We start from the raw sequence: 27990 nt of genomic DNA, 5'->3' as shown, positions 1-27990 counted from the left end.
ACTGATATTGGAGTGTTCCAAAGTGAAGCTCAAATGAATTTTTTTTCTTGTTTTAGGTTATGCACTTTGGTTTTGGTTCTGTGCACTGGATCTCAGTATGAGGATACCAGTGATATAAGTTTCATGTGTCTCCTTTGTGTTTGTTCTCTAGGTGTGGACTAAAAAGCAAACAATCTTCTAATGCTTCTTTGCAAGCCATTCAGTTTTTTTAGAGTGTTGTCTTGAAAAAACCCATGTTCAAATGATTTTAGACTTTGTCCATGGACTGTGGTCCTTGACTTGACCTACCAATTTTCAGGTTAATCTGACTTTTGTTCTGATTGGCTTTAAGGAGCATGCAAAATTCAGGTACAAACAAAGAGTCAGCTGCATCCTTAACTGTGAAATATTTCAATTTTATATGGAAACAGCAACATTTACAAGTTAATAGAAAAGTCTGAAATCCAGTTGAGGGCTTCAGAAGATGCAGAGTGCACCTTTGCTATACCTCCTGGAAAAGAAAAGAAGGGGCACTTGTTCACAGTGGTTTGGTTTTGAGGTCTCCACATTTGTATTCTGGTGAATCCTTGATTATACCTTTGTGTATCAGGTATACACATCTTCTATGTAACATCCTAATACCATGGATGGTTGTCCACTGTTTTCGGTGGAGCAAGGACAAGGTGGTCATGGAGCATGAGCTTTTGTTTAATGAAAGGCTTCTTGTAGTCTCACAACATAGCCATCTCTCGCAAGATGGTTGGAGGAAGGATATTTGTGCGAACTGGACTTCAGGGCACCAGTTACAAGTCTCATTGCCACATTTAACTGGATATCGAAGCGGTCCATATGCGAGCTCTTTTCCCAAACAAGTGTGCAGTACTCGGCTGTGGAATAAACTAAAGCCAGCATTGCCATTTGTAGCATTTGAGCATCACAACCCCAGCGTAGAACCTGCTAGCTTTTGGATGATATTGATACAACTCTTCGTTACAGGGCTCACCTGCTTCAGATGTTGTTGATAGGTAAGGCTGTGATCGAAAGTGACTCCTTGATAGCAGTGGTTAGAATCATGGGTGATAGCCTTGCTGCAAACGTTTACGTTAACCATCCTCTTTGCTTCAGAATTGCTGAAATGGAAAGCCAATGACATGGTCTTTGATGGATTGGGTTTGAGCTGCCAGTTTTCTGTCCTCTTCAAACATTAAGGATGTCTTCAGCTACTTTGAGTGTTGCAGTCTATATCATTAGCGCCAGGCTGTCAGCATAAATGAATTTGCAGCGTGTTGTTTATGGGAACATCATCTATAAAGGGATGGTGCTAGTGGTGATCCCTATGGGAGGCCATTGTGCAGACTCAGCTTTTTGCGTCTAAGATGGACACAAAACGTTTTGTCCAAAAGCATTGACCTGTGAGTCAAAATGTCTGGTTGCACTGAAGTAGGGTGGATAGCTTCAGCAGTATGCCCTTGTGGCAGACAGTGTCATAAGCTGATGACAAGTCAATGGAAGCTGTGGTCGTTTTAAACTTCTGCTGGAAACTAGCTTCAGAATGTGTAGTCAGTGCAAGCACTTGGTCCCAACAGCTTAACCCTGCCCTGAAACGTGCCTGTTCTGGGGAGTTTGCAGTCTCCAGAATGGAGGTAAGCCTTGCCAGGATCATCTACTCCAATAATTTGCATGTTGTACAGAGGAGATATATAGTGTGGTAGCTTTTGGGGTCATCAAGCAGCTTTCCAGCTTTTAAAGTGGTCATTACCTTTGATTCCAAGTTGTTGGGAGTTTGCTGGTGGTGATGACTTCTGTGATGAGTGCTGCCCATCCGTTCGTTTCCTCTAAGCCCGAGATATTTAAGGAAGTCCAGAAGGATGCCACCACTGCCAGCTGCTTCTCCTGTTTGGTAGCAAAGAAGGCAGCATTGATCTCTGGTCTTGTGAAGGATTGACGGAGACGATGAAGAGAAACCTTTTTGGGCAGGATTCCTTAAGAGCTGTTTTCACCTCCTTTTTTTTTTGTCATCTTACAGTCATCTTTGAATTTCTTAGCCAGAGGCTGGTGATGCTGTCAGCAGTGACTTGTGGTGCTTTTGCATGTGATGGTGCTGCTCCACCTAGGTGCCACAGAAGGGACCATGCACTGTGGCTTTAATGTCTGAAGTCTATGGCCTCCACCATTTTCATCCATCATTGTTGTCTTGTAGAGTGCAGTGACTGAAGGAGAGCAATGGCTAAATCCATGTCACCAGTAACTTCATGCTTCCTAAGGACTGTTTTGCTCTTTGGCCTCCAGTGGGGAATAAAGAAGCTCCCGTAACCATGGAGGAGCTTAGAGAGTGATGGTGGCAACCTTCATGTGGTCCTCCCTGTTAACCACTTTAACCTATGTATCCGATGTAATGCCATGCCTTTGGAGATGGAAGATCATTCATCGACCTCCTGGTCAAAATAGCAACTATTCCAAGAAAGGCTTTTTTCAGAGCCACACTGATCAACTAATAGGCCTGTCGATTTGTCTGTGCCAACAATGTAGGGAGCCTGTCTTGTTCAAAGGCTGATGTCATTGCGAGGCTGCTGATGGACAATAACATCAACGTCATAGCTCTGCAAGAAACACACATTGTGGAAGAAGACTCAGCACACTTCAAGGTACGAGGAGGCATCCTTCCCTCCAAACAAAACTATCCAAAATGTCATGGCCACCTAAAAGACATAGCCAAAGCACTGCCAGTAACAGACAACGGTTTCACGATTGGTATCCCAACCGGTGAGCTGACAATATATAACATGTATAAGTTGTCCATCTGGCAGTGGGTCCTTACCAGACCTAAAAAAAATCACAACATCCATATGCGTACCTTGGTGATTTCAACAGTCACCATACAACATGGAGCTAGTCAATGAATGATGTTTCACATGAACAGTTTGCTGAGTGGGCATTGGCACAGGATCAGTACCTGCTGTTTGATGCAAAGCAAAAAGGTACCTTCCTCTCAGCCTGATGGAAGAACGAATACACACACAACCTATGTTTTGTGTCCACAGACTCCAGTGGATCACCACTCATTGCATCTTGAACTGTCCTGGACCCCTTCCTGCACAGGTCAGTGGTGGTACGCATCAGTTGCAAACTCCCTGTCATTACTAGCATTACCAGTTCCACACTGGAACCTGAGATGGTCTCTCCACCACTGTCAAAACTCCCCCTCCATCAATAGAATGCCACCAAAACCCGAAAACGTTGACTGCTTCATGAGGCTTATTATTAAAGCTGCAAAGAAGACCTATGGAATGATAAAAGTAATTTCATAAACCAAACAGCAAAACAAACTTGGTCAGGATACCCATCTGGACTGATGGACAGCTTTGTTCCCTCAATTCCCCAACCCGGGGTACTTTTTATGTTGCTTTGCTCTGAGAACAACCATTCCTGGTCTGCTCAGACACAGCCTCCAGCATGTAAATCACTCCCAGCTACACTGTATGAGTGCTATAGCCAGCCATACCATGAATTACACTGCAGAGCAACACCAGCAAACTCTCGAGTCCCAGACTTTCCACCAGAAATGTATGTTTTGTACTGCCCAGCGCCCGCCTGGACAATACAAGCTCAAACTCTGTCATTTGTTAATAGAAAATGATCTGCCCAAATGTTAGCCCAGAACACTTCAATCCAAACACACTGGTTTAGATAAAACAACAAAGTAAATTTATAGATTTGCAGAAAGATAGATTTTAAGTGACTAAGTATTGAGGCATATAGGTCAGAATTGGTTACAAGAAAATAAAAGGTAAAACTAGGGCTGTCAATTAATTGCAGTTTACTCTCACGATTAAAAAAAATTAACCGCAATTAATTACAGTTTTAATTGCACTGTTAATAAATTTCAATTGGTATTCTATTGTTTAATATTTTTGGATATTTTTCTACATTTTCAAATATATAGATTTCAATTACAACACAGAATACAAAGAGTACAGTGCTCACTTTATATTATTTTTATTACAAATATTTGCACTGTAAAAATGATAAAGAAAAGAAATAGTATTTTTCAATTCACCTCATAAAAGTACTGTAGTGCAATCTTTGTCGTGAAAGTGCAACTTAGAAATGTAGAAATTTTTTTGTTACATAACTGCACTCAAAACCAAAACAATGTAAAACTTTAGCGCCTACAAGTCCACTTAGTCCTACTTCTTGTTCAGCCAATCACTAAGAGAAACAAATTTGTTTACATTTATGGGAGATAATGCTGCCCGCTTCTTATTTACAGTGTCACCTGAAAGTGAGTACAGGTGTTGGCATGGCACTTTTGTAGCTGGCATTGCAAGGTATTTACATGCCAGATGCGCTAAACCAGGGGTCTCAAACATGTGGCCTGCGAAGTTATTTCCTGTGGCCCACCATAGCTCCCCATACCCTCCACCTCCTTGAGCGCGCTGTGTCCTCACTCCTCTGCCTATCTCCCAGCACTTCCTGCTGCCAAACAGCTGTTTGGCGGCGCTTAGCACTTTCCAGGAGGGAAGGGGGAGGAGCAGGGATGCAGCATGCTCAGAGGAGCAGGGATGCAGCATGCTCAGAGGAGGAGGCGGAGAAGAGGCAGGGCTGGGGCGGGGATTTGGGGAAGGGGTTGGAATAGGGGCAGGGAGGGGTCGGAGTTGGGGCGGGGACTTTGGGGCAGGGAAGGTGTGGGTAGAGGTGGGGCCAGGGGCGGGGCCTCATGAAAGGGGTGGAGTGGGGGTGGGGTCAGGGGCAGAGGCTTTTGTATCTTTTGTATGAAAAGGTGTCAGTGATGCGGCCCTTGGGCCAATGTACTAGTCCTCATGTGGCCCTCGTGGTGGTTTGAGTTTGAGATCCTTATGCTAAACATTCATATGCCACTTCATGCTTTGGTCACCATTCCAGAGGACATGCTTCCATGCTGATGACACTCATCAAAAAAATAACGTTAATTAAATTTGTGACTGAACTCCTTGGGAGAGAATTGTATGTCTCCTGCTCTGTTTTATCCACATTCTGGTATATATTTCATGTTATAGCTGTCTTGGATGACGACCCACCACATGATGTTCGTTTTAAGAATGCTTTCAGTGCAGATTTGACAAAATGCAAAGAAGGTACCAATGGGAGATTTCTAAAGATAGCTACAGCACTCGACCCAAGGTTTAAGAATCTGAAGTGCCTTCTAAAATATGAGTGGGATGAGGTGTGGAACATGCTTTCAAAAGCCTTAAAAGGGCAACACACTGATGTGGAAACTACAAAACCCAAACCAGCAAAAAAGAAAATTAACCTTCTGCTGGTGGCACTTGACTCAGATGATGAAAATGAACATGCGTCGGTGTGCACTGCTTTGGATCGTTATTGAGCAGAACCTGTCATCAGCATGGAGACGTCCTTTGGACTGATCAATAATAGTTTTGGCATTTTCAAAATTTTGTCGTGAAAAATCTCTACCATATTCCAACCAGGTGTAATAGTTGGCCTGCCATGTATATGTGAAGTCTTTATGGACTAGAGTATATGAAATGGGTCACTTTCATATTAGTACCTACATGAGTTTATATAATCCTGTAGGTACAAATGTTCTACTTACAGCATTTGTATATAAAATACATATATTTTTGTTCCACACAAGCAATTTAGACAGAGTGAAATTAACAGCATTTCTACTGTAATTTTGTTTGCCATCTGTGCTGTACCTGGCTCGTCCCAACAGAGCTCACTTGCTGGCAGTGCGCCAACCATGACTTTTAATTTCTCTTTCAGTTTTGTTGGTACTTTCAGAACTACCTATTGTAAGGACTCTGGAGGTTGTTTGCAGGGTAATTAATCTGTTAAAAGAGCTTAACTTTAAGAGTTGGAGGACTGTAGGTCAAATGCGCCTCTGGTTTGTATTCTATTCTTATATAATCATAGCTCTATTTTTCAATGCGATCACATTGTTGACTGAGGAGAACTAAAAAAAAAATCAGTAAAAAATGACTAATAATAAGCCTGAGACAAACTGTTCCTCTTATACCTAAGGGTATGTCTTCACTACGAGATTACTCCGATTTTACAGAATTTGATTTTTGGCAACAGATTGTATAAAGTCGAGTGCATACGGCCACACTAAGCACATTAATTCGGTGGTGTGCGTCCATAGTACCGAGGCCAGCATTGACTTCCGGAGTGTTGCACTGTGGGTAGCTATCCCATAGTTCCCGCAGTCTCCCCCGCCCATTGGAATTCTGGGTTGAGATCCCAATGCCTGATGGGGCAAAAAACATCGTTGCGGGTGGTTCTGGGTACATGTCGTCAGGCCCCTCCCTCCCTCCGTGAAAGCAACGGCAGACAACCGTTTCGTGCCTTTTTTTCCTGGGTTACTTGTGCAGATGCCATACCACGGCAAGCATGGAGCCCGCACAGCTGACCATCACCGTAAGTCTCCTGGGTGCTGGCAGCCATGGGACTGCATTGCTGCACAGCAGCAGCTCATTGCGTTTTGGCAGCAGATGGTGCATTAGGACTGAAAGCCATCGTCATCATACAGAGATGGGAGTGATTCAGCCACGTCATTTCCTATCTTCTGCCAAGCACCCAGGAGATGCTAGCAGTCATAATGCAGTATCTTCTGGCGAGCAGCCAGGAGATGACGATGGCTAGCAGCCATACTGCACCGTCTGCTGTCAGCCTAAGATGTAAAAGATAGATGGAGTAAATCAAAACAAATCTGGTCTATTTCTTGTTTTGTATTCATTTGCTCCCCGCTCTCTCTGTGAAATCAACAGCCTGCTAAACCCAGGCTTTTGAGTTCAGTCCTTGAAGGGGCCATTCTGTGTGACAGTTGTTTGTGTTTGTCCTTGATGCAAAGCCTCCGCCTTTGTGGATTTTAATTCTCTGTAAGCCATGTCGCCAGTCACCTCTCCCTCCATCAGAGCAACGGCAGACAGTAGTTTCGCACCTTTTTTCAGTGCAGACGCCATACCACAGCAAGCATGGAGCCCGCTCAGCTCAACGCAGCAGTCATGAACAGTGTGAACACCTCACACATTATTGTGAGTTTATGCTGAACCAGAACCTGGAAAACCAGGCAAGGAGGAGGCGACAGTAGCGTGGCGATGAGAGTGATGAGGACATGGACACAGAATTCTCTCAAACCGCGGGCCCTGGCGCTTTGGAGATCTTGGTGTTAATGGGGCAGGTTCATGCAGTGGAACGCCGATTCTGGGCTCGGGAAACAAGCACAGACTGGTGGGACTGCATAGTGTTGCAGGTGTTGGACAATTCCCGGTGGCTGCAAAACTTTCACATGCGTAAGGGCACTTTCATGGAACTTTGACTTTCTTTCCCCTGCCCTGAAGCGCCAAAATACCAAGATGAGAGCAGCCCTCACACTTCACAAGCGAGTGGTGATAGCCCTGTGGAAGCTTGCAATGCCAGACAGCTACCGGTCAGTCAGGAATCAATTTGGAGTGGGCAAATCTACTGTGGGGGCTGCTGTGATGCAAGTAGCCAAAGCAATCACTGAGCTGCTACTACCAAAGGTAGTAACTCTGGGACATGTGCAGGTCATAGTAGATGGCTTTGCTGCAATGGGATTCCCTAACTGTGGTGGGGCGATAGATGGCACCGATATCCTTATCTTGGCACCGGAGCACCAGGGCAGTGAGTACATAAACTGCAAGGGGTACTTTTCAATGGTGCTGCAAGCACTGGTGGATCACAAGGAATGTTTCACCAACATCAACGTGGGATGGCCGGGAAGGGTTCATGACGCTCGCGTCTTCAGGAACACTAGTCTGTTTAAACAGCTGCAGCAAGGGATTTACTTCCCAGACCAGAAAATAACCATTGGGGATGTTGACATGCCTATAGTTATCCTTGGGGACCCAGCCTACCCCTTAATGCCATGGCTCATGAAGCCATACACAGGCAGCCTGGACAGTAGTCAGGAGCTGTTCAACTATAGGCCGAGCAAGTGCAGAATGGTGGTAGCATATGCCTTTGGCCGTTTAAAGGGTCGCTGGTGCACTTTACTGACTTGGTTAGATATCAGCGAAACCAATATTCCCATTGTTATGGCTGCTTGCTGTGTGCTCCACAATATCTGTGAGAGCAAGGGGGAGATGTTTATGACAGGGTGGGAGGTTGAGGCAAATTGTCTGGCTGCTGATTATGTGCAGCCAGACAGCAGGGTGATTAGAAGCGCACACCAGGAAACGCTGTGCATCAGAGAAGCTTTGAAAACCAGTTTCATGACTGGCCAGGCTACAGTGTGAAAGTTCTGTTTCTCCTTGATGAAAACCTGCCCCCTTGATTGACTCATTCCCTGTAAGCCACCCATCCTCCCCCCGCTTTGATCACAGCTTGCTTGCAAAGGAAATAAAGTCACTATCATTTAAAACCATGTATTCTTTATTAATTGATTATAAAATTAGGGAGAGAACTGACAAGGTAGCCCGGGTGGGGTGTGGGAGGAGGGAAGGAAAAGGCCACTTCAAAACTTGTTGAATGACAGCCTTCTGTTGCTTGGGCTGTCCACCAGGGTGGAGTGGCAGGGTGCACGGAGCCTCTCCCCCCCCCCCCCTCGTATTCTTGGGCATCTGGGTGAGCAGGCTGTGGAACTTGGGGAGTGGAGAGGGCGGATAAATAGGGGCTGTAGTGGCACTCTGTGATCCTGCTGCCATTCCTGAAGCTCCACCAGACGCCGGAGCATGTCAGTTTGATCCCACAGTAGCCCTAGCTATTGTGGCCTCTCTCCATCATGCCCTTTGAGATTTTTTCCAAATGTTTTGGCATTTCATCTTTTGGAACGTAGTTCTGCTAGCACGGAATCATCTCCCCATACAGCGATCAGATCCAGTACCTCCCGTACGGTCCATGCTGGAGCTTTTTCAATTCTCAGACTGCATGGTTACCTGTGCTGATCAGCTCTCCACGCTGGGCAAACAGGAAATTAAATTCAAAAGTTTGCTGGGCTTTTCCTGTCTACCTGGCCAGTGCATCTGAGTTCAGATTGCTGTCCAGAGCGGTCACAATGGTGCACTGTAGGATAGCGCCCGGAGGCCAATACCATCGAATTGCGTCCACATTAACCCTAATTCGAACCGGCAATGTCGATTTCAGCGCTAATCCCCTCACTGGGGAGGAGTAGAGAAATCGATTTTAAGAGCCCTTTATGTCGAAGTAAAAGGCTTCCTTGTGTGGACGGGTGCAGGGTTAATTCAATTTAACGCAGCTAAATTCGACTTAAACTCGTAGTGTAGACCAGGCCTAAGCTTCACCTTTGCAATCCAAAGTGAAGAGGGCCTTCTTCAGAATTTTTGCATTACACTTTGCTGTGCCTGTTTGCAGTGCACTGGGCATGTCGGAGAGGTGGCCTTCCACTTCAGGGGCCAGCTAGGGTGACCAGATGTCCTGATTTTATAGGTAGATTCCCTATTTTGGGGTCTTTTTCTTGTACAGGCTCCTATTAACCCCCCCCCTCCTGATTTTTAATATTTGCTGTCTGGTTACCCTAGGGCCAGCCAGCCCTGTTCTGATCTGACCCTGCTGGGAAGAGGTCAGGTGATCCCTATAAAGGGCTGAGGGGGCTCCAGTGGAGGAGAGCTTCGGGAGAGAGGTTGGCTCCTGTGACTGGCCCTGGAGTAGAGAGAAGGGGATAGTGTGAAAGGCCTCTGGGCCCCTGCAGTCTCTGTTCGTTGGGGATGGCTTTTTTTGTTTGATTTAATAAATTGTGCCGAGGGAAGGGCCTACAGTTGTCCACCCTCCAGGATTGTCTTGGAGTCTCCAGGAATTAAAGATTAATCTTTAATTAAAGATAATATCATGTGATGAAGCCTCCAGGAATTAATCCAACCAAAGTTGGCAACCCTAGAAGGGCCTGATAGAGAGCTGAGCATGGTATTAGTCCTTCCTGGGCTGGGGGAGGCTGGCCAGCAGCCCGACATCACTGTAATGTTCCTTAGCTGTATCATGGTCTTTGGCTCTTTAAGAGTACCTATGGATCTTGCCTGAGGAGCCATCTGGGAAGTAAATCACTGATGAATCCACCTGGCAGCAGCTGTGCTTGTGAGCTCTCTTTTGACCATGCGCCCATCCTGATGTTCCAAGTACAACTTTTTATAGGAAGCTCTCGAAATGTCTCCAGAGCGAGAGGGCCGCTGGGGATGGACCAGGACCAAGGTTAACCTCCTTCCCTCAGCGTGTACAGCAAGCATAATTTCACAGCCCTCTTTCCTTATCCTACGTGAAGGATACTCTTGGCTTTAACATTCTGACCCCTTCATTCTCTGCCATCAGCTACCCACAAGGCCGCCCGTGGGGGGGCAAGTGGGGCAATTTGCCCTGGGCCCCGCAGGGGCCCCCACGAGAGTTTTTCGGGGGCCCTGGAGCGGGGTCCTTCACTCATTCCGGGGGCCCCGGAAAACTCTCACGGGGCCCCGGGCCCCCAGAGCTTCTTCCGCTCCGAGTCTTCGGCGGCAATTTGGCAGCGGGGGTCCTTCCGCTCCGGGACACGCCACCGAAGTGCCCCGAAGACCCACGGCAGGGGGTCCTTCCACCCTGGCACCTGCTGCCGAAGTGCCGGGTCTTCGGCGGCAATTTGGCGGTGGAGGCCCCCTGCCACCAAAGACCCCAAGCCCCTGAATCCTCTGGGCGGCCCTGGCTACCCATGCTATCTCCTCTTTACCCCGTCGTCCTGTCTGCTTTCTCCTCCTGTATCACAAACAGAATGTGAAAGCAACAAAGAATCCTGTGGCACCTTATAGACTAACAGACGTTTTGCAGCATGAGCTTTCGTGGGTGAATACCCACTTCTTCGGATGCAAGTGGTGGAAATTTCCAGGGGCAGGTTTATGTGCTTATGCTCATACTTATAAAACTTTCCTTTGCTGTCTCTTTTCCCAAACCACACACAAATAAAAATAATCAAAGATGGCCATAATCCCACTTAATATTTTGGGAGCATTTTGTTCAAAAGTTTGTTTTCATGCTTGCATGTGATTTTATATGAAAAATATTCATCCCTCTGACATCCTGTGAAATGTTGTGGGTGTAAAATCAGCTGGAACAGAGACACTTATATAAAACTTGAAAAAAATCCATAGTTTTGTACCACTAAAGATATTTAATTCAGGATACAGGTCACTAAATTTTAAAAGGAAATTCAGTATTGGATTAGACCAAGGCACTGTAGTTTTGGCTTAAAGATTTGTTATAAGCAATGAACTCCCAAAAAACAGACTGTGGGTGTCAATCCATGCTAATTCATTTCTGCATAAAGTTTTCGAATGATGATATTCTATGGAGTATTTTGGGGAAGGGTGGCAGTTATTTTACACGTAACGTTAATCATTGTCCCTATACTTATGCTCTCAAAAAATGGAAAATTAAAAGGAAATAAAATTTACAAATTAAAATGCTCATTAAGGGGCAAAAAAATTGATCTTGGTCAGTGGTTTGAGGATTGGCCTGCTAAACCCAGGATTGTGAGTTCTATCTTGAGGGGGCCACTTAGGGGTCTGGGGCAAAATCAGTACTTGGTCCTGCTAGTGAAGGCAGGGGGCTCGACTCAATGACCTTTCGGGGTCCCTTCCAGTTCTATGAGATAGGTATGTATAGGTGTGGAACCAAGGGTTCCAGACATTTTCCCCCATGAGAACAAACTTTGCTTTGTTACTCTGTGTTGATCTTGACCAATAAAATATTCAAATTGACCTTGCACTTGTATTTTTCATAATTAGCTTAAATTAAAAATAAATCCCAGCCTTGTTTTTTTTCATATCACTCATGTGGAATGGGTTAACACGGTTACAGGCATAATTACCAGCGTGACAGAGTCTAAGGGCTAGTCTACACTAGATGGGCTGCAGCAGTGCAGCTGCACTGCTGTGGCGTGTATGGTGAAGATGATCTAAGCTGATGGGAGAGAGCTCTCCTGTCAACTTAATTACTCCAGCTCCATGAGTGGTGGTAGCTCTGTCAGCGGGAGAAGCTCTCCCACCAACACAGTGCTATCTACACCTGTGGTTCGGTAGGTGTAACTTGCATTGCTCAGGGGTGTGGATTATTCATACCCCTGAGTGATGTAAATTATACCGAAGTAAGTGGTAGTGTAGACAAGCCCTAAGATCTTTCATAGGGATGTAGGCTCTTCTGTTGAGTATCCTGATGTTAGATGCTTGAATCTTGTATGGTGATCAGTGTCTCGGCAAAAATAGCCCCAGAAGTTAGATCAAATCTACCCAATGAGCTCCAAGCAAGGAGTTGTATATAGAAACACTGGGAATGTCTTTCTCAGGCAGAAGGAGCTATGGATAGAGATGTGTTCTTTGTGGAAAATGCTAGGAAGATCCAGATTTGGGGAGAAAGCATAGGGTGAAGTCTGCGGGGGAAGGGGGAAATGTTGTCTTTGCTTATATTACCATGAAGCTAAACTACAAGAAGGTGGTAAATGTGTGATATATACAGTGTGTATATAATCTGTGTGAAGCAGGATAGGAATCCCACCTGTTCACAGTGCAAAGCAGAATTTCATTACAGTTCTCTTGAATGGGCGGGAGGGCGGTTAAAGACTTATGGACATTACACCAACAGTCTTGTGAGTCCAGAGTAGGTTGACTAGCTAGTGTCTGTTGTTTCCCATTCATTTGTGCGTGCTCTAACCCAATGCTTTTTTCCAACCATTTGAAAGGTTGAGGCACTCTTTGGGAAAATGAAGTTCTTCCTTCCCATTACTTCACCGAGCTGTATACCTCTTCAGCGGGCTCCAGCGAGTCCTGGGATGAATGCATCCTGCCCTTTGAGAAACACTGCTAGAACCCCAGGATTGTAGCAGTCGAAGCCATAGGTGCTGGCTTCCTTATTTTCCCTGGGGTGCTTGATCCCCAAGCCCCACACCCACTCCACACCTTCCCCAAGGCCCCACCCCATTTCTTCCTGCCCCCTCTCCGCTCCTGCCCTGCCTCTTCCAGCCCTGTTCGGCCCCACCCTTGCTCCAGCCCTTCCCCCCAGCACCTTCTGCATGCCGCTGAACCGCTGATCTTGGTGGGTGGAAGGCGCTGCGGGTGAGAGAGGAATTGATCCGCAGGGCTGCCAGTGGGTGCTGAGCACCCACTATTTTTTTTCCCATTGGTGCTCCAGCCCTGGAGCTTAAACCTTGCTGAAGCTGGTGGTTGTAATAGCTGTCCTTCATTGAGCATAAATGTAAAAAGTTGTTAACCATGTTTATGGTAGATATCCGAGACAATAGGAGCTGCCACACAATAGAAGCCATGAAAGGCCAATTAAGAATCTGAGCTATATGGAGGGAGGGGTTTCACTAGGGAGCACTGAATGCAAACACAGAGGGCTGGATATTGTTTGAGGGAACTGTGTGTGAATGAGAGAGAAAAAAGGTAGAAATACCACTGAAGCACACACAGGTAACATGCAAGCCAGCCCTAGAAACAGATAGACAGCGCTTGTAGCATGAGTCTGAGAAAAAGCTGAGCGAGAGCGCCTTTGGGTAGAGTGCTGGCTAGAAAGAGGTTTTGAACTGTGAGCAAAGGCATCTCCTATTGTTTTTCTCAACACAGCAGAAAACAAAGACTTATGTACATTCTTTTAAATAAACAGGATTGAATCAAAGAAATACCTGACTCCATTTCTCCTCCAATGCAAACTACACACAAGACCCCAAATATTAGGTAAACAGGGTAAAACAAGCATCACTTATTGGGACATGGGCAGTTGTAGCATGTAGGTGCCCAGCGCAGAAGTGCTGCATTCAGGTAAGCAATAGTACTGATCATTAAAAGCCTGAAGTGCCAACACTGATATTAGTGATTGGGGACAACTGAGCTAGGTCTTTTCCATCTCTAATTTCCATGTATCCATAAAATATAGAGGTTGATAAAAAACAGAAGTTATGAAAAACAGCTGATGATCAGACTTTTTTGTTCAGAAAATTTTATTTCCCATTTTGTTTACTTTTAAGCTGTTTTCTGTAGTCTGTTTATTTGATAGTTGACTGTTGCTTGGGGGCAAAATGCATTCCTTGTTACTGTAGCACTCGGTTTGGTTATTCAAAGTTATCCTTACTCAACCTGTGATGGTATTCCAGCTTCCTTTCAGCAGTGTTTGTGTTGAGCATATTTTCACTAGTATGTCGACTGGGCTCCTTTTTAAACAAATATTTTCACACTGTTGTGGAGAGTGAATCAAAATGCACTTATTAACCTGTCTTTATTTTTCCATCATAGGGCCATGATTTATCCACTCCCATTGAACTGCTCATTAATGCTAGAAGGATTCCTTATTTGTGGCTGCCTACCTTCTTTCTCTACGCATTCAGTGTTGGAATGCACGTACTATTTGATTGGCAGACAAAGTACAGATGTTGGGTCTTTAGTCTGTCATCTGCCCTGGGATTTCAGCTATTCTATTAGGAGTAATGTCTTTTGCCATTATCTGCTTTGTAGCTTTCCAATCGCAGAAAGAGCAGTCCAAGCGCATGGTAATTGTATTAGTCTCCTAACTAGTTAGCACAACACTTTAAAATGTAAAGTGCTGTATGTCAGAGTTTCAGGGTAGCTGCACCTCTGGTTCCCCTCCATAGTCCCTCAAGGGCACACACTTAAGATGTCCAGTTTCTAACCATCATCTCTCTTGGGTAGACACCTGCATCTCTCTCTCTTCTGATGGGGTTTAAGGCTGCACAGCTCCCTGCCTTATATTGTGATATCCCCAGCAAGCCAGTCTGTCTAAAGGCCAGTGCCTGTGCTTTGCTTTCTCTCTCCAAGGGCTATGAACAGTGTACTGCCAGCAGTTATGAGTTATCATACAGATCTTACTAAGCAAGCACATTTATTCTTAAGGTAAAAACATTACAGACAAAAAATCACAAAAACAATACAGATTTAAACCAACACTATCCATACCCATTACTCTTTTGGGCCCTAGTAGCCCCAAATCTTTCCAACCGTTTCCCCCCGGGTGGGGCCTCCCTTGGACAGAAGATCCTGTCCATTTGCTGGTTCAGAAAGAAGACCCTCTGTGAGCTCAAGCTAATCGTTTTATACCAAAAGCCCTTTCTGTGTGTCCTAGTCTCTGGAAAACCTAGTATGAATCTCTCCAGGGGCTGGTACCCTTCTAGAGTTGTTTAGTCTCAGTGACTTGCCTTAATCACACCCCTGTGTTCTTAGTTCCTGGAGGAGCTGTGACAACCCTCTCCCCATGGAACAGAGCACAATCAGACATAAACAATTCATACATTTAATACATTGGCTCCCAAAGATGCCAAGGCTGCAATATCTGTCATACTGTATAAGTGCTAAGTAGTAGTATTACAAGAGAAGAGTTTCTTATCACTAATGCAAGTAGGAACTAGTCAGAACTTGGCCATTGTGAGGCACACTGAATAGAAAAATGATTAGCTGTTGAAAGCAGTCTCCACCACTGTCTTTATCTGCATGGGGCACTATGACTTCACCCTTTTGGATTTTCATATTTTTGGTGTGTTTAAAGATGTCTCTGGCAGCTGTCACCATGGTAGGTTGTTGGGTCTCTGCAGTTTACGAACGCTGCCCTCTTTTCATGCAGTCGACATGTGTGCTCCAGACATGGTGGAGGCCAATAAGAGTGCAGTTCTTTTTGTTTCGTGCTAATAATGGAGGATGGCTGTGCTCGTCTCTGCAGTGGGACACAACAAATGCCTGATTTCCCATCGCCCTTCTCAAACCCTGAAGCACCCAGTTTCCTACTTAAGAATCCACCTAGTAGCTCCCATCTCATGGCAATGTCCTGCTTCCAATCCTCTCTCACTTATCTATCTCTCTCAGAGTCTCCCTGACAAGTGAGACTACCCTACCAAACTCTCTTGTGACTATCAGACCCCTGGCACGCACACTGGTCTGAGTACCTGCCCTCCCAGTTGCACCAGCCAGCGATGCCAGCCCTCCTTGCTTCTACCTTCCAAATTTCCCCCTCCTGATGTGCCCAAAAGAACATGCCATTTCCAGGACTCAGGCACCAGACACTAGGCCTCTCACTTTGGTGGAAATTTAGGAGAGAGAGGCCAGAGTGGTGGCAGCCAAAATATCTCCTCTTCACTTTTCTGAAGATTGGTGCCACATTTTGTTTTTTCTCCCCCTACCTACCTCCCCAGCCTTTTGGTACTTCCCCAGGTCAACATCTCTCTCCAAATATACGTTAGGGTCAAGTACAACACTGGTGCAGTAGGTTAATTAGCAAATCCCTTTAGCAGCAGAGCTGCATATATATTCCCTAGTCTGCCTTATGTTTAGATATTCGAGTTTTCCAAATATTCCTTTTCCTGCTCTTTATCAATAGCTATTATTACATGGGCCCTGCTTCTTAACTTCCTAGGTTTCTTTTCTTTAAAAAAAATTAATTGTTTCAGCCCGTTTGGAGTCATTGATTTCATTTCGCAACCCCTACCCCAATCATTTATTAACTGACCTATATTCTGCCTAGGTTTCCTTTTCACCCGATAAGTCCTCCTGATTCCCATTAATCCTTTTCACTGAATTCAGTGTGCATTTTGCACTCCCTTTGTTTTTCCCTGCATGCCTTCACAGGCTGTTGTTTAGTTGCCTTCTTCCCCCTCACCCATCTCTGGTGAACATGTATTTTTAGCCTTTCGTTTTAATGAAAATGAGCGTTTAATGTGAACAAAGCACAGGAGAAGGAAACACCAGAAAAGTGAAGCAGAGACGGGGCTATAGGAGAATCCTCCAAAGAAACATCTGCTTCCTGTTTTCCCAGGTAGCATGAAAAGAGCATAAAGATCCCTACTGCTATTGGTGGGTCCCCAAAATCCATTTGGGTGACCTGCTTCAAATTTTTCCACGCTCTTTCACGTCTGCTCTGAGCCTGCACGTGACAATTCACAAGCCAAAAGAAGTTTTTAACAGTACTAAAAGGGGTTAAAACATATGGATTGGATTGGAATGGATCTTTCAGCCTTACCATTAGAATGACTCCATTGTGGGAAACTTAACATGTCAGAGGGTGCAATACTTTTCCTGGCTTCAGATGGCAGGGACGGAACAATGCCATGATGTTTGGTGCCTTGCTATATGGCATATGTTCTCCTGCCTGTACTGCTCAGTCACTGACCCCAAAGGGATTTCTGCATCGCTGATTCTATCATTGTGATGTCCCTAAAGAGCCCTTTGTGTCTAGGTCAGGAATTCAGTAGGTAAAGGAGAAGCTCCTTATTGTATGTGCCAACATCCTTGTTAAAAATACAAATGAGGATCTCCAAGCCCTCTGTTATAATTCTACAGTTCATCCTGATGCGCCTCTTCTCTAGTACAGTGAGAAAACTGGTGGAACTGCACAGTGATAAGGAATGCAGCCTTTCTGTTTCCCTTCCAGGTCACCGCACCTTATCTCTGTCTTGGCAGAGATGCTGGAGCCAGAGAGATCACGTGTATAAAGAAGCAATAACGGCTTTCTGTACTTTAGGCCAGTTCTTCTGTTTGGCTGCTGTAGGGCAGGCAATTGCCTGTGAAGAGCTGTACGCTCGAGGCTGCTTGTTCATCTTGAGTGACTCATTTTAGCAGAAAATTACTGGTTCTGGCTTTATGAACCCAAGTCTGCTCCTGTAATCTGTTGCTGCAGGTGCCTTCAGGATGACACCCATTTGTCCGTCCCCCCCAGTACTGACTACTGACACATCCAGACTCCATAAGCCCCAGTGTCCAGGTGCCCAGCTTCAGAAATCCAAGTCTCCACCATGGATAGACTGTGGGCAGAGGCTTTTGGTTGGGGGCGAGCCTTTGGTTTTTGTTATCCTTTTGATTTACTTTATATTGCCTTCATTGACTTGTTCCTGCCTGCTGCTCTATCTGATAGCCTAGTCCGATCCTCTGAGGTGCAATAAAGGGTATTGCCTAATAAGGTCTGAAATGGTTATATCACTGGAATAGTTTCTTCTTCACTTCTGTCTGTTTTGTTTGTAAGTTCTTGCTTAGGGTGGGTTCTGCTCTGATAGGTTTGAACACAGGAAGTGTACAATGTTACCCTCTTCTCATTTGGAAATGTTCATCTTTTATGACTGTGGCCTTTGTACTTTTTTTGTGATTTACTTTTTGGTGGAAATACAAAATGCAGCTTCACGGAATATGTAAATACAGCCAGTCAAGAGAAACTGCATTGGCAGAGTACCATTAACTTATCTACACCAAGGATTTAACTAGCTCTCAGGAAGAGTATCATTGATTGTATCAGTCATAGCTGTTGAGTCCACAGGCTGTAAAAGTACTGAGCTACTAACCTCAAAAGAGCTGAAAGTGGAATGTGTAAGCCGCACAATGAAAAGAGAAACAAAACAAGGCAGGTAGATGTATAATCTACTTCCTTCTACACAGACAAATTAGCCTTGGACTCCATGCCAGTGCCACTAAAACAAATACCCCTGACAAAAAGAATAAACTTGCCAAACAAATGCTTGCATTATCCACAGATCTATACAACTCTTTTTTCTTTCAAATCCCATTTTGGTGCCAGTCAGTCCAGAGCACCTGCCACAAAGTACTGGTGCTAATGTATTTTGTGTTTATAGATGACATCAAAGAGACTCACTGCTCTTGGCAGTAGCAGGCTAGAAAATACCTGAAAGAGGTACGATACTGATGAATGAACAGAAGTTAGTGCCTTTAGCGCACTCTGAAATACTACCAGAGGGGATTGGTAGTGCTGCTGTAGATAGGGTTGAAAAAAGTTGCACTTTTAACTCCTGGATTTCATACAGGGATAAAAAAGTCAAACTCAGGCTGACAAATGTTTGAGCCCTGCTCAGAAATGAAAATTTTCTGGAAAGTTCGAGCAAAATCCCTTCAACTCTTCAGTTTGTTGAGGATGGGAAAGGAAAGTTACTATTCACTTTAAAAATCAAACAAACCCTCAACCAACCAAAAAACAACAACCCAACCCCCCAAAATTCAAAGCCCACATACGTATCCTCACCACGTTTTGTAGACAAGGCTAAAGCAACGAGAGCTGAAGTTTGGGATCACGCTTGAATACTGTCCTCACTGAGGACTTGTGCCTGTGTTAGTTGTAGGAGAAAAAAACCAACAGATATTATTGCCTACAAATTACATCTTGAGCGCACACACTGAAAAACAAATACATAAAATTCCTTATGTCCAGAATTTCATCAGTTGCTGTTAAACTTGCCAGATGCCTTGAATAACTAAATAAAATTACTTCAGTATTTGTTGCATTCCTTGGGCTCTCATTACAGTAAGTCTAGGGAATACTCCAAATACTGATGTACCTAGGGGTGTGCACAAGGAGGGGGGGGAGGAGGAAGAAGGGGCACAGGTGTTTTTCCTCCCCTTCCCCCAAATAATCAGCAGGGGCACAGAACTTCTCCAGGCCCAGGGCCACAGGAGGGTCACAGAGCTCCTCGGGACCAGAGAAGCTCTCTCTCCCACCGCCACAGCCCCAGGGTCAGAGGAGTTCTGTGCCCACACCACAACCCTGGCACTGGAGGAGCTGTCCATCTCCTCTTTTTTGCTACAATGAACCCCTGGCTATAATGGCCAAATGGCTTGGATCCCCAGGGGTTCGTTATAGCGAGGGTGTACTGGATTTCCACATAACATCATGTGTTTAAATGCCCCTCCAAAAGCGGTCAAATTTAAATTCCTGCAGATGCCCACTGAATGTACCTGTATTTATTTATTTATTCAAGGCAACACTGACCAGTTTTAACAGTGACTGCAGAACAGACTTGCACACAGAACCGCAGTGGTGGATTAAATAGGCCTGCATCCAATCCAAACAAAACTCCTTTCCCACTTGCAAAAGTGTTTATGGCCTCCCAGCTCTACTCATGCTACCTCCTGGTCCCCAATCCCCATATCAGACTTTTGTGGTGCTTCCCTCAGAACCATGCTTTGTGGGTTGATGAGCCCCTTCACATAAGGGCCAGATTCATCATGGATCCTGCCTTTGCATGTACAGTGGATCTCTGTTGAAGGGTGCACTCAGGCCACAAAATGTACAAGCTTTGCTGGTTTTGAGAGAGGAACTTGTGAACGGTGCAATGTAGAAACCTACAGGGTAATGGGAAGTTTCTCTGATTGCTCCCAGGTTTTCTTTTCCATCTTAAAACTAGGAAATTAAATGCAAAACCTACCATTTATGAAACATTAAATGTGCTAGATGAGGCACTAAAAGTCAGGAAACTTTAAAGCTAAGGTTGCACCGGAAAATGTTCATGCCAAGGTGAAATGTATCTATCTGCATAATTTCTCTCATCTATTAAATTGAACCCTTAAACAGCTGAAATTAGATTCTTTATTACAGGAATTGAGCAAAGAGTGGAAATAGTATGTGAATATTTACAAAAGTTTGTGTGTAAATTTCAACATAGTTCACATTCTGTGATTGTGAGACTGCTCAGGCATTACACTAGTGCAGATTCTTTCAAAAATTGAAAGTTAAGCTTGAATAATCACTGAAATAAAATTTGCAATTGCAGTCTGCCCTCTGCCAGTTCTTGAACTTTTTACATTTGAGTATGGTCAGAGACACTGCACTGATGTCAGGGATCTGAATTAAGATTTTCACTGGTATAAATTTAGATCCTAGAAAACCAGGTGAAGGATCAAGGCCTAAATTCAGAATCTGTCCTCCTGAGCATGCTATGTAGTTCACCCACTAGAGGAAGAAAAAATTAATAAATAATTTTGAATAACAAATTTTAAGAATGTATAATCTGTTCACAAATGGGGATAAAACCCATATTTATCAAATGTATTGTGAATTATGTGCTCAGCTATACTTACTGTGCACCAGAGTCATATATTTGAGTGATTCAGCTTGTGTAAGAAGTCGAGCTTAAAATAGAATGGTATGTAAGAATGTATCCTTCCTAAAGATAAAGGTTTCCTCATGTCACAAACAGAGCGGTTTTTAAATTGATGATATTCATGTTCCCTTTCATGACTCTCATTTTCTTAATTGAACACACCACCTCTACTGTTTCAATATTTTCATAAAAGCCTTGGTGTTTTTGCACACCCCATTGTAAAGATTTTCCTGTTGGTTTCATTTTCTGGTCAATTAGTTTTAATTTGCATTGCCTCTATCTGATTTTGTCATTGTATGTATATTGTAATGGGTTGTTTAGACTTTCCTTCCAGTGCATTCCAGTTTATCCTTTCTTTTCAGTGAGTATTTTATCTTCTTCCCCAGACTTCCATTAACTCTTTGAAGTAAAAAACCAAAGGGAAGAGACTGAATAGTTCAGATCTCTTCTTTGGGATACATAATTGGAGTCAGCCCATTTGGAGTGGGAAGAGGTAGTCCTATGAACTTTTAACACACAAAAGTTAATACATTTGTTTTGTTATTCCCATAGAAACAAGATAGTTATTTTGTAGTGAGCTCCTAAAAACAACTTACAAACATACACAGTGAGTCTGATTCTTTATAACAATTGCTTAATGGAAACTTTCTATTTTTGTACATTAACTGCTTGGCCCTTGTGCACTGTATGGATGGAAATGGTTTCAACTGTACTGTGTGAATGGGGCCTTTGAAAAAGCAGGAACCACCCAGAGGCCCTGATTGTCTTGTACATTGTGCAGTACTTACAGCCTCAGAAAACAAACCTTGAAACTTCAGAGCTAAGTCTCAGTAGAAAGACAGCTGGTTCTGCTGGGTCGTCCTCTGAAATGTAAATAGAGAGAATCTGCAGGATTGGGGTGACTCACCAGTGATATGCATCAAGTTGTATCCAAGGTTGTTGGGAGATCTGTTGATCACTTGAGTCTGACTGGTTCTGTGTGATTGGTTTACTTTGTATTTCACTGTGTGGAGGAGTGTGTCGGTGGGTGGGGGAGGTTGGATCAGGCAAACCTGGGCTCCTACAATTTCATTTGATTGGGACTTTTATCTGTAAGGTTCCGAATCAAGTGTGCAACTTTTTTCTGCTCCCATCTTTCACTCATTTTTAGCTCAGAAAATATAAGATTAAGAACAAATTTAACATGTTATTTTCTTTACTGATTTAGGGCTTAATTCTACCCCCATTGACTTCAGTAGGAGTTGTGTCTGAGCCCTTAAACTAGTATGCCATGGCAGCTGGAAGAGGCTTAATTCCATCGGATGCACCAATAGTTTGTTGTGTGTTGTGGGTGGGAGTGAGAGGAACAGTAGATGGAAGTTTCCTATTAAATAGGTGGTGGGGAGAGGACACCTGGGATGTGTCCAGCCGAAGTTAAGATAAAGGAAGTGATATTGTGATTTCCCCAAGGAGCTCAAGTTATTGGGCCACATTCATCCCTGGTATAGTCCCATTTACTATAATGATGTTACACCTAGGTTGAATTTAGATTTATGCCATCAGAGACCTCACAATAAACATGAAGTGGCTTGTGCTTAGCACCTCCATCACTGGTCCATGAGCAGTAAACCTAGCACTGACATTTAGTCTTGCCCATAGGGTGGAGCCCATAATCCAGGAGTTGTCCTTGCAGCTGCGGAGGTGGCTGCATTACTTGATGCTTCTGGATGATAAACAATGCTGCAGTTTAAGGGCTCAGACACAACTCCTACTGAAGTCAATGGGGGTAGAATTAAGCCCTAAATCAGTAAAGAAAATAACATGTTAAATTTGTTCTTAATCTTATATTTTCTGAGCTAAAAATGAGTGAATTTCATTGTAGATCCCATGTGTGTTTTACTTACAGGCATTGCACAAAACACCTAAGATTACTACACTTGAAAAAATGAGAGAAAATATTTGGCATCTTTGGAGTCTTTTTTCCCCCTGCTTTGTGCATTTGACAACAACCTGTATTGTCTTATACTGTCTTAGATTGTTGCTCTTAGGTGCTACCACCTTGCAAATAGTAATAATAGTGAGCTTCACTCTTTCCTCTGCATAGTCACTTGGTCAAATTCACAGAAGCTCGGATTTTCATAGTCTAAGGTGCCCAAATCTCACTGGGCATCTAATGCCATTATTTCCCTTTGAAAATACCATCCAGAGTTTTTTGTGCTAGTGAAGCTATTAGATATAACTGAATAATATTGGGAGTGGTTGTGGCGTGGTGAAGGGTTTCACGCTAGCCAGGTGTCGGCAACCTTTCAGAAGTGGTGTGCGAGTCTTCATTTATTCACTCTAATTTAAGGTTTCGTGTGCCAGTCATACATTTTAACCTTTTTAGAAGGTCTCTTTCTATAAGTCTATAATATATAACTAAACTATTGTTGTCTGTAAAGTAACTAAGGTTCTTAAAATGTTTAAGAAGCTTCACTTAAAATTAAACTAAAATGCAGAGCCCCCCGGACCGGTGGCCAGGACCTGGGCAGCGTGAGTGCCACTGAAAATCAGCACGCGTGCCATAGGTTGCCTACCCCTGCGCTAGACGCTACAGCTGAACAGACAGCTACGACGCTATATACCATATAGCATAGCTCATATTGCCAACCATGCGTTAATTTCATCACTGTTTATATGGAATAGATCTCTCTAAATTAAACTGTTTCATTTTTTCAGGCACCTGTTTGTGGTGGCTCCAGCATGCACTTTTGTGGTGGGGAATTAGAATATATGTTGTGGTTATGTCTTAGGTGTTTCTTGTCTTATAATGTGAGAGTGAACACTACAGAGTATTTGAGATAGGGTTGTCCATTTCGTTGATTGGAAGGAGTCAGATCTGCCTCTCTTTCCCACTATTCCCCATTTAACCAAACAACAAAGGTAAATCAGTGTCACTCTCTTATCAGCTAAGTGCAGCTGTGAAAAAAACTGCAATTGATAAAAGTTCTTTTCATGCCAGAATAAAATTTGTTTGGCAGAGAGTCAACATTATTAATTTCCATGGATTATACTGACTATATGCAGTCATTTAAACTGGGACTGTGATTCTGTCAGACCTCATGAGCTAAGCAGTATTGGATGGGAGACCTACAGGTATAACTCACATCTAAAAAGTAGTGTTGGAAATTCTCTCAGCAGCCCCTTTTGCTGTGAGTCAGTGCTGAACCAGTGCCTTGGTGTGGCATTATGATGGGCCACTGCATTGCTGTAGGTGCTGCATTTTTGGATGAGACACAAGACAAGGTGCTGACCTATTGTGCTCATTAAAGATCCTTTGGCATTTCTGATAAGAATAGGGCTGTTAATCCCATTAACGAGCTTCCTGGCCAAATTCCAAGTGGATAATTACAGTACGTTCTGCCTGCCTTATTCCCCTGCAGTCTTATTTAGAGATCATATTCTTCTTCACTTCCTGTCTTTTAAAAAAAACATGCTATCTAGTGTTGTTGTGTTCTGTTAGCATGTGAGTGGTCACAAACAGCTACTGTGTTCTGTCGCGAAGATGGATGCATTTCAGTACTGGCTGAAGTCATTCTGTGTGTGTGTGCGTACATACGTATGTATGTACATACAGCAGAACTTAGCCGATATTAAGTGCTTTGGGGTTCTCTTGAGATAAAAAGCTCCCTATATAAAGCATATGTAAAATATTATTGCATAAACATATTCACTTTTTGTGAACAATTTATTCCTCTTTGCTGTAAAAACCCTAAGAGTTTTATATGTAGTCACTAGATAACACCATCTTTACAGTATTTATTCTCTCGGCCTCTCTTTGCTCTTTTCTCTTCTTTCCCTCCCCACCTCCGTTTTGGAACCACAAGCACAAATCCTGTCATAGATGCTCCTCTTCAATGACTACCAGAGGAAGTGACCCTTGACTATGACAGGATAAGTGAATCGTGCTTGACAGGTTCTTACATGCTTCTGCCAACTACCAACCCCTGTTCCTTCAAACGCAAAAACATGTTAATGAGCATACAGACATGTCAAGTGAAAAGCCAACTGTGTGTGCAGAGAGGGTCTGGCCCAGGTCCACAGAAGGGCATTAAGTGCCGAAGTCCAATATTTAGGTGCCATCAAGATCAATCCCCTGCTCAGCTGCTGCTTTACCATGGAGGCGCCTAAAATCCATCAGTGCCTAAATACTATTAAAGTCCCCCAAGGCACCTAAGTTTCTGCGTGTCGGCATGTGCATAACACGAAGTCTAGGTGCCTGGACGCCTATCTCATGCCTCAGCTCCAGCATGATCCTCACGCCACGTTAACATAGGCATTGCCCCAATTTTTCCACCTCTCAGATGCTGCCCCAACCACTGGACTATAGAGTCATTCTCTCTCTTTGTCTGGCCCGGTGACTAATTATATATGCACAGATGAACAGCTTCAACAGCAGCCCTTGAGGGAGCCCACATGGGAACGTTCCCTAGCATGGTGGGTAAGTCACTCATCTGAGAGGTGGCCGTTCCCTGTTCATATCCCCTCTCATGAGGCGGGGGGGGGGGGGGAATTGGATCATATTCCAGGTGAGTTCCCTAATCACTGGGCTAAAGGTTATAACGGGGAAGTCATTGTCCTCCCTCGGCTGATCTGTGTAGATTTGTGTGTCATCTGCTGCCTTCTTACAAGAAACTGCTTTGTACCTGACCCCAGGAGAGGGATCCCAGCTGTGGATTGGTGCCTAACTACTGGGGTGTGTTGGGGGTGGGGGGGCTTAGAGCACCTCCACTCCTCGGCATCTGCTATTGGCTAGCTCAGGTGCCTCCCCACCTAGTGTGCTGGCTTTTATGGATCTCATTCTTCTTCTCCCCATGCACTGCATAGGGAGCCTGGGAGCCTAACCTGCGGCTTGTGAATTCCACTAGCTGGCTATGCACCTAAAAGTTTGGTGATGTAAACTTTGTGGGCTTTGGGCCTCAGTTCATAGAAAGCTTTTCTTCATGCCTGATGATTTCAGATTTATTTTGTATCAAATAGTACTAGAGTGCACAAAAGTGAAATGAGAATTGTTGGACTTTGCTGTTTTAGGTCACTTCCAGTGCTCTGAATCTTAGATTCTCACCATTTGTTTTGTTCCAGGGTCGGGGGGGGAGGAAATACATTAACAAACTGCCTTCCTTAATTCAGACCAAAATCTAGCTTCAATTTCTTTATCATCCCTACTGATGAGAGACAATTGGAGTGCATGTTTACAAATCTGCTTAAGAATTGTCCTCATTCTACTCTGCCTGCTTGTGTCAGGCATGTTCTGTAACAGGAGAGTTGCACAGAAAATGACATTAGCAGTTGAATCTGATATGTTTGCCAACATCTTTTTGAGGTCCTGCAAGGACCTAACATTATTGTTTATGGTGATAATGACATCTAGTCATTAAAGTCAAATTAGATTTCTGAGTGCAGTTTGTCTAGCCTGATTTTTCTGCTGCCAGCACACACTTTCCCTGTCCTCACCATCCATCACCTACACCTGTATAAACAGTTGGCATCACTGAAAGGACTCGTCTGATTTTTTGCTAATTTTGTCAAGACACTTCTTTAAATTGGCACAAAAAGAAACACTTGGGCTGCAAACTGGACTGATGTTGCCCAGCAACACAGATCTCTGCATTAAACAGTTTTTGACTTTGAGAGTTCCTAACTTTGTAAGTACTGGCATGGATCCCTCTATTAGAGATGCTGCTTTTTGGGATTGCATTAACAATGCCATCAGCTTTTCTGGAAAGGTTTTATACTTAGGCCTGGTATACATCTAAACTTAGATCAACTTAGCTGCATTGCTCAGGGCTGTAAAAAAAAAAAAATTTTGCACCCTGAGCTCTGTTGTTAGGTCAACCTGATCCTCAGTGTAGATGTGGTTAAATTGATGGAAGAGTTCTTTTGACGACTTAGTTACTGCCTCTTGGAGAGGTGGATTACCTACATCGACGGAACAACCTCTTCTTCTTTGAGTGATTGCTCATGTCTATTCCACAATAGGTGTGCATGCTTGCCTCATGCACTGGTGTCGGAAGTTCTTCCCCTAGCAGTACCTGTAGGGGGGAGCGCCCTCCACGACCCCTGGCATGGTATAAGGGGAGCTGCGCACTCTCCCCACCCTCAGTTCCTTCTTGCCGCCAGTGTAGGTGCATCGGAATTGCTCTGCTCCAGCTTTGCTGTAGCTTGTCTCCAAAACTGTTAGTTTGTTCAGCATTAGTATCTGTAGTTAGTTAGCAGTTTAGTTAGTCAGCGAGCCTGGGCCGGGGCATGTCCCACGCCCTGGGGTTTAAGTTTTGGGACTCTTGCAGGCATTCTAGGCCAAGGAGCGACCCACACACAGACTGTTTGTGCTGCTTGGGAGAAACCCATATCAGTGAAAGGTGCAAGATTTTCAAGACGTTTAAGCCTCGGACCAAAAGAGAAAGGGACATTAGGCTCCGGGCCATCCTGATGGAGTCGGTGCTGACTTCGACCCCAGCATGCCGCTCCAAACCGGTACCTGGCACTGCGGTGTTGGTGTGCGGCGACCCTCCGGTGCAATCAACCAGCTGGCACCGCTCCCCATCCACGGGGCATGCCAAGAGGGCCAGGAAGACTCCCTCTTTGCAGCGGCACTGAGGGAAGTCTGGGACAGAGGCTTGGCCCATGTCGGGCAGTCCTTGATCCCCACCAGGCCCTAGGCCTCTGACTCAAGCTGAGCGGAGTAGCCCACTCCAGAGGCAAGCCGCCGCTGGGATCCCCGCAGCTGCCTCCGGCCCGGTACCGGTCTCGGTCGAGGGAACGTTCCTGATGCCGATCGCTGCCCAGCGACCACTCGGGGCAGGGTCGAGGTGGATCGCCCTCAACGCCGACCAGACTGTCTGGCTGGGTTCTGTCCATCTGGGACTCGTGGCACCTCTCATCCTCAAGGAGTGAACATCGACAGGACTGTGGCGGGCATTGTCGTTGGTCATAGTCTCGGAGAGCGCCGCTGCAAAGAGGGTACCGCAGTCAGTCCCAACATGATCATTGACGCAGTTCCTGCTCGGCCTCCTGCTCCAAGTCTCCATCAACACATCGCAGCCCTGGGCGTCGATCGCTGGCGTCTCGCCGTTGCTGGTCCGCCCGTCAAAGTCATTCGCAGAGCAGCTAATACCGTCGGTACTAGTCCTCCAGGTCAAGATCACGGTCCCGTGGCAGTCATAGATCCTGGCACTGCTGCT

General features: G+C 44.7%; 1 protein-coding gene and 1 long non-coding RNA gene across 7 annotated transcripts in view; one reads left to right on the top strand and one right to left on the bottom strand.

Annotated features, from left to right (window-relative positions):
* The window catches only part of LOC120398988 (tubulin polymerization promoting protein), a 116836-nt gene that overhangs the window by 66730 nt on the left and 22116 nt on the right, over positions 1–27990 (top strand). The gene's annotated exons all lie outside the window — the stretch shown is intronic.
* Positions 15067–21650, bottom strand: LOC120398990. The gene is made up of 3 exons (XR_005594869.1): positions 21597–21650; positions 18937–19018; positions 15067–15633 (listed from the first exon to the last, which is right to left on the bottom strand). It is a non-coding gene; the product is annotated as an uncharacterized LOC120398990 (long non-coding RNA).

Source organism: Mauremys reevesii, linkage group 2 (genome assembly GCF_016161935.1).
Source record: "Mauremys reevesii isolate NIE-2019 linkage group 2, ASM1616193v1, whole genome shotgun sequence".
Classification (NCBI taxonomy): Eukaryota; Metazoa; Chordata; order Testudines; family Geoemydidae; genus Mauremys; species Mauremys reevesii.
The sequence above is the reverse complement of the archived record's forward strand: the minus strand, read 5'-3'. Positions and strand labels throughout refer to the sequence as shown.